The sequence below is a fragment of the Nannospalax galili genome, unplaced genomic scaffold (assembly GCF_000622305.1).
Source record: "Nannospalax galili isolate Female #2095 unplaced genomic scaffold, S.galili_v1.0 scaffold278, whole genome shotgun sequence".
NCBI classification, from domain to species: domain Eukaryota; kingdom Metazoa; phylum Chordata; class Mammalia; order Rodentia; family Spalacidae; genus Nannospalax; species Nannospalax galili.
In genome coordinates, this window is record NW_008347536.1 from 11,676,566 (window position 1) to 11,687,724 (window position 11,159).

Here is an 11,159-nt window from a genome sequence, read left to right on the forward strand (position 1 = left end):
GGTGGCTATAAGATTTTAGGTTCACAGTTGAATTAATACAGTCATACAATATTGACATAAAATTGAATGAGGTTTTACCCTTTAAAGAAGATTTCCATTTCATATTTTAAAATATACTGTTTCTTACAGACTTATTGCTTTTGCTAATAACACTTAGATGTTGGCACGTAAATAAAATATTTTTAAATTAAATAAATAAATCCCTCCAAGCTGGGTGGAAGGGAGCCAAGCTTAGTCCTGTGCTGTCAATAAGTATGAATACTAGAGCCAGATGTAGAACATGATTCCTCCTCATAATATCCTAAAGATCTCAAGGTCCAAGTCTTTTCAAAAGATGCTCTTGTTAAGGAAAAATGTCTCTATGGTACAGAAAATCCTACGGATATACCCAGTCCTACATTCCAATTTAAACTGCAAGCGCTGTGCCATTGTCAGTGCCACTTGAGCCAGGACTTCCAGTCTTGTCTCACAGTGAGATAATTGCCTGCTTTTACCCCTGACTCTAGTCTAAAGCCCCAGCAATGTCTGCTGATCAGGCCCAGGAAAGTGTAAAAGAATGCTTGTACGTGAACTTCATTATTCCCACTACCCAATCGATGTGTCAAATCATGCCAGTTCTTCAAACTCAGATAGCCCCTCCTCCAAACACTGCTTCCCTTAGTTCCCCTCCTGAGCCCCAACTGTTATTAAAAATATTAATAACAGTAATCCATCAAGCAAGTACAAAGAGCTAGGCACCATGCTAAATTACATATAAACATATTGATTTTCATAATGGCTTTCTGAGATAGGTGCTATAACATCTTATAGATGAGAAAATCAGGCTGAGGATAACGTAGGGAGATAACGTCAGAGAGCTGGTAAGTGACTGAATCAGGATTTGAGCTCGGGTATTTGAGCCCGGTGCAGCCTGTACTATCTGTGGGAAGTGAATACTTGTTTCTTGACACTAGAAATGGGGTCCACTCTAGCAGCCTAGTGTTCTGGTTCAGCAGGAGAAGGAAGGGAGCATGGGAACTTCACACTGGCTCTCTAGGAAGCACCATCAAGGCCTCTGGTGCTGGGTCCTTTTCTAGAATCAAGTGCTCTCCCCCAACTCAGCTCTGTATGCATCTTTAGAATTCCTGGACTTGGCTTCTGAATATTGTTTCCTGGAGCAAGTCAGCAATTTGTGGTTTCCCGACAATGGCTCTGTGTTCTATTATAGAACTTGGCTTGTTTGCATTTCCATTATAAGGCAGGGCACCAGCCTGGGTCTGAATTACCCAGGTGACCTGAAGCTATTCTGGTAGAGTCCTGTGGTCAGGTCACCTGCCCCAACCCCTCAGACTGGAGACCACAGTGTAGGACAGAAGATTCCAGTTCTACTGTTAGAAAGATAAAACCCAAACAAATCTGTGGTCCTTTCCCAGAGAAAAGGATCTTTATGGTACCTGTTTTTCAGGTGTACCTTGTAGTAGCTCATAGGAAAACGAGGTTTAAATTCACAGTGGCAGTGTGATACGGGGTGGTGACACAAACATTCGTACACCATTGGTAGGAAACAAACCAGTGCCATCTTTCTGAAAGACAAATTGTACTGTTTTATCGGCTTTATAATGTAGCACCTGCAATTCTAGAAAGTTATGTTATAGATAATACACACTGTGCAAAGATGTAGGCACAAAGATGTTTGCTCTTCTACTATTTTTTGTGTGTACGTGTTTATGTGTGTGCATGTGGGCACACATGTGCACATGCATGTATGGAGATGAGAGATCAATACTGGATGTCTTCTTCAATAGCTTCTCCATCTTATTTGTTTGTTTATTTATTCATTTAAATTTATGACTTAGCTGGCAAGGGCATTTGCCAACAAGCCTAACTTTAGTTCGATCCCTGGAACTCACAGGTGAAAGGAAAGAACTGACCCCTAAAGAGAGAACTGGCTCCTGCAGGTTGTCCTCTAACCACCACATGTGTGCTGTGGCATGTACACACAGGTGCACACATAAACACAAATAATAAAAAATAAAGGTAAAAATATTTATTAATTTTTAAATTATTTATTTATTTATTTATTTAAAAATATTTTGGGGCCTGGGAGCATCCCCAGTCTAGGATTTTGCTTGCTTCTGTGTGTGTGTGTCTGTCTGTCTGTGTATTTAGATGAGGGAAACATTCAGTAATGATTACTTCACAGAAAAAAGTCTGAACTAAGAAGACTTTAACTACCAGTTGGAAATGGTTTGGCTTCTATCACATTAATTTGCTGGATGTGGTTCACCTATAGCTGTTGGGATGCTGAAGCAGGGGAGGTGCTTCACTCAGGAATTCAGGCTGGCCTGACCAGCATATTTGAGACCCCACATTTTAAAAGTGTAGAAAGCCAGCCGGGGAGATGTCTTAGTGGGTAAAAGTGCTTGCTGCACAGGCCTGACAGTCTGAGTTCAGCTCTCCAGAAGCATCTAAAAAAGCTGGACAAAGTGGCAAATATCTGTTATCCCAGCATTCCTACAAAAAAGGGAGGGGAACCAACTCCTGAAGTTGTCCTCTGGTCTCCATATGCATGCCCCCCACTACCACAAAGATATATATATACACACTCAGTGGTAGAGCCTTTGCCTAGTACTCTCAAGGCCATGATTCAATGCCAAGCACTGAATTTTATTTAATTAATTAAAATTATATATTACTTTTATTTTAAAAATACTAAGTTGGTTAAAAAAATTCTTATCCAAACCAAATGCTGTTCTTTTAGACAGCTACAAAGGCCTTATACTGATTCCTGTAAGCTGAGCTGTGACCTAGTGGTAAGCACCCTGCTTTGCTGCATGTAAAGTTCTGTCTTACACTCATTTTCACATATTAGATTATGTAAGGATCTGCATTTCAAGTTCATAGATAAGGAAACCAAGATGCAAAGAAATTCAGTAGTGGTTAGTTTTATGTGCCAACTTGACTAGGCTATAGTAACCAGTTATGTAGTCAAATACTAACGTGGTGATGGGAAAGTATTTGGAGCTATTTTTGTTTGTTTTGATTTTTTTTTTCAGTTCTAGGGATCAACCCCAGGGCTTCACACATGTTTTGATAGGCAGGCACCCTGTACCAAGGCACATCTCCAGCCCTATAAAGGTATTTTGTAAATCTAATTAACATCTTAACATCTACAAGCAATTAATTTTATGTAAAGGACATGATCCTAAATCATGGATAACAAAAATGTAGCAAGCAGTATGTGCACAAAGGAATAATCATCATCATTAAAAATAAAGAAATTTTTGTCATTTGTAACATAGATGAACTTAAAAGACAATATGATAAGGGAAATAAGCCACCACAGAAATCTGTATACCACGTGACCTGACTAATATATAGAATCTAAAAACAATAAGCAACAGGAGTAGAGCATAGAAAGGTTCTCAAGCCAGCAGCGGGGTTGGATAAGAATAGAGAGATGCTGGTCAAAGGGCACACTTTTGTTACACAGTATGGTGATAATAAGATTTTTTTAAAATATTTTATTTTTATTTTTATTTTATGCGTATGAGTGTATTGCCTGCATGTATGTGAGTTGCACCCGTGTCGTGCGGTGCTGCGGAGGTCAGAAGAGGGCTTCGGATTCCCCTGGAACTGGAGTTATGGACGGTTCATAGCGGCCATGTGGGTGCTGAGAATCGAACCCGGGTCCTCTGCAAGAGCAGTCAGTGCTCTTAACTGCTGAGCCATCTCTCCAGCCCCAACAATAATTTTATACTTGAAAATTTAAGAGATTAATTCTAAATATTCTTACCCCCAGATTTTTAAAAATCTGATTTGAGATGATGGATATGTTAATTAGGATCACTTCATCATTCTACAATATGTTCATGTGTCAAAGTATCACATCTTAAATAAATATCTACATAAACATCTACAAGTAATTGTTATTTTTAATTTTTAAAGCCAAGTGTGGTGGTACCCACCTATAATGCCATCACTTGGGAGGCTGAGACAGAAAAATCATAAGTTCAAGGCCAGTCTAAAAATCCTGTCTCAAAGCAAAAAAAAATTAGAGCCTAGGACTATAGCTCAGTTGGCAGAGTGCTTGCCTAGCATGTAGGAACCCCTGGGTTCAGTTCCCAGCAGCAGATGAATCAGGTATGGTGGCACACACCTTCAATTCCAGCATTTGGGCGGTGGAGACAGGAGATTCAGAAGTTCAAAGTTAAGCGAGTTGATCCATTTAAGAAATTCAGCACAGTACTCAGAGTAAGTGCAAAATAAACATTTTTGTTTTGTTTTGTTTTGGGTGTTTTTGAGACAGGCATTCACTCGAAGCCCAGGCTGGCTTAGAATTCACTGTGTAGCCCAGGCTAGCCTTGAACTTGTGGCAATCCTCCTGCCTCAGTCTCCTAAGTGTGGGGATTACAGGCATGAGTCACCATACCCAACAACAAAAATGTTTGTATGACTGTATTTTCCATAGAAGTTGATGTTTGATTTGGAAGCAGAAAGCCATACAAAGATATAATAAGAATTATATTTTGGATATGAAGAACAGAAAAGAGGGAGTAGAGAATTAAGTGACAAAATATTAGCTGGAGATTCTGAGGAAATAGTAAGCTATGAACCATCCTTAACTCCAGTTCCAGAGGAATCCGAAGCCCTCTTCTGACCTCCACGGCATTGCATGACACAGGTGCACTCACATACATGCAGGCAATACACTCATTCACATAAAATAAAAATTAAAAAGTTTAAAATAATAATAATAGTCATACAGTGCTTGCTATATGCCAAGAAATCCTAGATGTTTCCATATATAATTACAGATCACAAAGCAATACTGTGCAATGTATACTGACGGTTTCTTCACTTTATAAAGAAACAGAATCTTTGGTTAAATTACTTGTCCAATACCTGACAACTACTGGTAGAACCAAGATCCCAACCCCCAGAATCTAGGTCCAAAGTCTTTATTTTTAATCACTATGTTATACTGTGGTGGGAAATCTGAGGAAATTTTTTAAAAACTTAAGATTGAAGGAAATCACCTAAAAGGGGACCAAGATGTCTGCAGAAAGATGTACCAGTGTGCATTAGTTTTTTAACACCTGCACTATGGCAAGAGCTGTGCTGTGTTTGCACATATCATTCAATGGTCCCCAACCCTATAAGACCATTCATTCCCACTTTTAGATGATGAATCTGGATCATGGATGTTAAGTGTAAAGGGACTCCTCATTTCACAATGGTTTGGTATGTTCCCAGACTCGCCCTGCAGCTAATCCTCTAGCTTCTGGGAGGACAGATTGGTGGAGATAATATTTGTCAGATAGCAGAAACTTCACATTGGTTTTCTGACCTGAGAAGTTAGAGCCTTCATTGTAGAAAGGGCCAGGTGAAACCTTTGATAGTACCTGACTGCTCCACAGCCTGAGATAAGCCAAGACAGTAAATGAGAAGCAATATCACATTCCAGAGGGAACTGTAGTGATTAACACCATCAGAAACAATTTAGAGGGTGGATTTCTGTTCATTCCTGCTATAACCCCATTCAAATCTGGACAGTGCAGAAAACAGACTCAGGAAAATGGCAATGGACCATCATAAATTTAACCAAACTATAACCTTAACTGTATCTGTCATACCAAATGAAAATCTTTAATACATCCTCTGGCACTTGAAATGTGGCTATTGATCTGACAAATGTGTTATAGATCCCCATTAGTAATGCAGATCGATCAAAAGCAGTTCACTTTTTTTCGACAAAGAATAATAGCTCTCTCTCTCTCTCTCTCTCTCTCTCTCTCTCTCACACACACACACACACACACACACACGCACACACACACACAAGGACCCTGATTATCTTCTTACTACATAAAAAAGATGAAATCATGTTAGTGGTCCTGGCAAGTAGGAAAGGGTAGGTACCTTAGATATTCTTATAATGACCTAGTAGTCTGGAGGGAGGGAGAAGATTCTAGGCATGCAGTAGTCTAGAGTACAAAGAACATCCCCTCTAAGGTGAAGGACAGTCGTATATTGGCACTCTGCCTGGTGAATTCTGAAGATTGCATATACTAAATGACAAATGGGATTGATCCACTCATCTGATGACTTGGAAGACTGCCAGGTTTCAGTGTCAGAGCAAGGAAAGGTTCTACAGCATGTTCAGCCTGCACTGTCAGCTGCCATGACACTCAGTTCTGTGGGCCAGAAGGACACTGTGTGACAGCTCTGAAAAACTAAGAAATGACAGTTACAGTCTTAGAGTTTTAAAGCAAGACACGCCTTCTGTGGAATAGACTTAACCATTTGATAACAGATCTTGGACTACTACATGGTTCTAGTAGACTGATTATTTCAAAGGACAGCCGTAAAGAGAAAAACTCAGAGTGATACCACATAATGTCCTCAGACGAAGCGAGTCCTGTTCATGTTGAATTCCCATGGCCTGTCACAGGGCCTGACCATCTTCAGAGCTCTGCTGGAACACAAAGAAGGGAAAAGATCATTCATATGGAGGATGACTACACATGATAAAGGAGGGCCTTGCCACTCCAAGAGTCTGTTTGGTTTGGTTTTTACCTACATACAATCAGATTCCTGTCTATGAAGCTGAATATCAGTGGTTTTTAAAACTATGTCAACAAATTCTTTGTTATTCCTCCCTTCAAGAGGATCACAAGAAGGCTGGCGTGAGTTACACAGTAAGATATAGACTCTAAAATAAAGAAAGAGGGGATGTCTAATTGCCCTTCCCATAACTGAGGGCTGGACTTGGGAAGTAGCTTCTAACAAAAAAGCAGAAGTGTATTGGTATGCATCTTCAGACGGTAGGCCAGAAAAGCATCACAACTTATTCCTTGCTCACTATTGAATCAAGTGGACATCAGCCATGTCCTAAGCATACTCAGAAAGACATCAAAAGCAAGCCTTCGCATTGGTGGGTGTAGTATACTAACCCTCAGGAAGCAGAGGCAGGAGTATCACTGCAAGTTTGAGGTCATGGTCTGTACAGCAAGTTCCAGACCGGCCAGGCCTCGATAGTGAGACTAGTCTCAAACAATACGTGGGTTGGGGAGTGGGGGAGTTGGGAAGTACAGGGAGTGGGGGATGGCTGGAAAGATGGCTTAAGGTTAAGATCGCTTGCTGTTCTTGCAGAGGCCCCTGCTTCAGTTTCCAGCACCCATACTGGGTGGCTCACAATTGCTTGTAACTCTAGTTCCTGAGAATCCAATACCCTCTTCTGGCCTCTGTGGCATCTGCACACATGTGGTACACAAACATACACTTGGGCACACATACATACACATTAAATAAGTAAACAAATCTTTTTAAAAAGAAAGTAAGGGGGGTTGAGAGATGGCTCAGCAGTTAAGAGCACTGGCTGCTCTTGCAGAGGACCTGGGTTTGATTCTCACACCCACATGGCAGCTAACAATTGTCCATAACTCCAGTTCCAGGGGATTTAACACCCTCTTTTTACCACTACAACCTTAAGAAAGACACTGAGCCAGAGTCACCCAGCTATGCAATGTAGTTCATTTAAAATTTCAAAATTGGGGGCTAGCGATGGCTCAGTGGTTAAGGGCACTGGCTGCTTTTATGGAAGACCCAGGTTCAATTTCCAGCACCCACATAGCAGTTAGCAACCCTCTGTAACTCCAGTTCCAGGGGATCTGACATCCTCTTCTGGACTCTATAGGCATTACATGCATGTGGTATACTTACATACATGCAGGCAAAATACTCATACACATAAAATAGAAATTAATTAAAATTTTAAATTTGGAACTTAAGTTTTAACTTCGTTCTCCACATGACATTCTGAGGTTTAAAAAAAACTATGACTTCTGGGGTTAATTGTAACTATAGATTCAAATTCTAAAAGATGGGTAAGACTTTCAAATCTCTAGGCACTTAGAACCCTCAGAGCTACTGCAGCCTGTGAGATCATCAACCCAAGCACTCCTCTAAGACAAGCTTGTCAGTAGTCAGGAGAGCTTTCCAACCACCAGCAATGCCCAGGAACTGAGCAGAATGGATTAGCTTCTTAGACAGGAAAGAGGTCAAGTTACAACGGCTATGAACAACTTCACCAAATTGGGTATTGTTCCATCTCCTCAGATTTCCCAGCTTGACAATACTATAAAACTGGCATTGGTACTATGGGCGGGTCCCACGCACCGCGTTGCTGCTCGGGTCCCTGGCTCTCCACGTCTACTGGATGCTGGCGACTCAGGGGTCGCTGAGCTTCCAGGCAAGTTCTGTTCCAAGCTACCAGGCACTCCCTCGAGGTACACGATCCGTGGGCCACCGGATCACGTGGGGAGGTGCAAGAACGACGAAAGCAGGATCTCCCTGAGTCGTTGTTTACGAAGGGACAGCCCCCTCCGGAGAGACTGAATCGTAGGCAGTAAGACACAGAACTCAGCTCAGTCAGGTACAGCTCCTTTATTCAGTGACTCAGCTCAGCTCCAGATCTTAGTGATTCAGCTCCGATTAATTAGGGGAAACCAGAATTTTTATAGTGTGGAGGCAATAGCAAAAGCCTTAGTTGATAGGTGCTTTGTAGGATGCCCCATTGACATATGGTGGTGGGCTTCTGCCAGGCTGTCAGACATTGCCTGATTATCATACAGGAAAACCTGGCAGTTTCATGCCGGAGGACATGTATCTGTGACAGGCACTTCAAAAGGTGAGTCAGGAAGAGAAAGAAGGCGCCCAGCTGAGAAAGGGAGTCTCTGCATAAATAGAAACGCCGAGCCCCTTAGGCTATCCGGACATGGAGAGACTGCGACCCAGACAGCAGGGGTCCCCAACAGGTACTATGCTGCAATTTCTCCCCAAGGCCCAGTTCTATTAATTCTGAATAGTACACTATGATGGGAAAACTGGGATTCAGGAGAAGAGATCTGGGCTGGAAACCTGTTTCAAACACATGGTTCAATAGATCTCGAGTGTGTAAGTATGTACATGTATCCATTGCTGAACCTGCTGCTGGACCTGCTGCTGCCCTTGAAGAATGAGTAACTAGGGAGGGAACCAGATGACCACACAAACAAATGTAAAGCTGCACTCAGCTGATGGGTGCACAGGGTCCTTAGAGGTTCCTTAGAGGAACTTGATCTGAGAACTAAAAGATGAAGAGTTAACTAACCTAAGAGAAGGAGAACATTCCAGAGAGAAGGAACACGAACACTAGGGAACAGACATGTACCAGACACTGAAACAGGTAAGCATGGCTAGAGCAGTTAAGAGGACTGGATGAATGTGAGAGAGATTTGAGTGAACCAGACAGGACTTAGCAATAGCAGTTAGAAATAGTCATAGCTAGCCAGGAGTGGTGATGCATGCCTTTAATACCAGCACTCGGGAAGAAGGCACAGGTAAGCAGATCTATGTAAGATTGAGGCCAGCCTGGTCTACATTGTGAGTTCCAGGCCAGCTGGGGCTACAGGGAGACCCTATCTCAAAAAATAAGCAACAAAAAAGAAATAATCATAACTGGAGCAGAGATGAGCAACAGTGGCTCAAGCACATAAATGTGCTGTGTGTCTCAAAACATCCGAGAGTAGGGCAGTTGCTTAGCAGCTGTCAGGGACAGCCAGAGGCGCTATTTCTTCGCACCTGAGTCCAGCTCCATGTCCCACATTTACATCTGAAGCAGGAAAAATGGGATAAAATTCTCAACAATCCCTCCCATTGTTAGAACAATCACAAAATAAACTTTCAGCTTACTGTTATATATAATTTCACACATACATCAAACAGGCAGAAATTACATCAATAATGACTTTATAGGTTTAAAAAAAGGAACAGGCCTGGAGATGGCTTAGTGGTTAAGAACACATGCTGCTCTTCCAGAGGATCTGAGTTTGATTCCCAAAACCCACGTCAAGCAGCTTGGCTCATGTCAGCCTGTAACTATAGCGCTGAATTCATGTGCACAAACCCATACATGGACACACACACACACACACACACACACACACACACACACACACTTAAAAATAACAAAAATTAAAAAAAAATTTAAAAGCAAAAAATCAAATTTAAAAAAAGGAACCTTTTAGTCCTTTTATTTGTTCTTGGTTTTTGAAACAGATTCTCATTATTTAGCCCAGGCTGGCCTCAAACTCACAATCTTCATGCCTCAGCCTCCCCAGTGCTGGGATTACAGACATGTACCATGATATTCTGGTATCTCTAAACTTTTTAACTCTCTCATATTTTAAAAAAAACTATTTATAGTAAAAATAAGTGCATATACAAAGAATTATTGGAAGGCTGGTGAGATGGCTCAGTGGGTGAAGGTACTTGCTGTGCAAGCCTGATGACCTGAGTTCAATTCTCATAGCTTACATAAAAAGGGTCTGCAACACCAAAGATTGATGGGAGGCAGAGACAGGAGAATTGTTTGAAAGCTCGGGGACAGCTAGCCTGGAGTATGTAGGTGGCAGGTATGTGTACCATGGTTCTCTCTTCTCTCTCTCTCTCTCTCTCTCTCTCTCTCTCTCTCTCTCTCCACACACACACACACAAAGATAAAAATTAAATTACTGCAATTTTAGTTTTTGTTGTTCTTTGCTTTTTTCCCACCACAAGGTTTTTCTTTGTTCCTTTCAGAATGTAATGAACATGACTGCATCACAAGTCAAGTGAGCAACAGAACGCAGAGAATGAACCAAGGTCTGTTCAGTCATCAGAGCTAAAAATGACTGAAACAGTATGTAGTGAGTTCCAGACCAGCTGGGGCTACGGGGAGACCCTATCTCAAAAAGACAAAAAAGACAAAAAAAAAAAAAAAAAAGAATTCTTTTAAGGATGGGGCTGCAGAGATGGTTCAGAGGTCAAAAGCACTGGTTGCTTTTACAGAGGACCCTGGTTCAGTTCCCAACACCCAGATGGCAGCTAACAACCATCTGTAACTTCAATTCCAGGGGATCTGACACCCTCTTCTGGCCTCTACAAGCACTGCATGCATGTAGTATACTTACATACATGCAGACAAAACACTCATACACATAAAATACAGATACGACTTTTTACAAAGTCATGCAATCTGTGGGGGTGCTGCCTGCAGTAGACAGGTGGGGCTCTCCACTACAAGGCGACTGTGTTTAGATTTTGAGATGAGAAGCAGAAGGTGATGAGTGATAGGTAAAAAGTTGGCAGAGAACGAG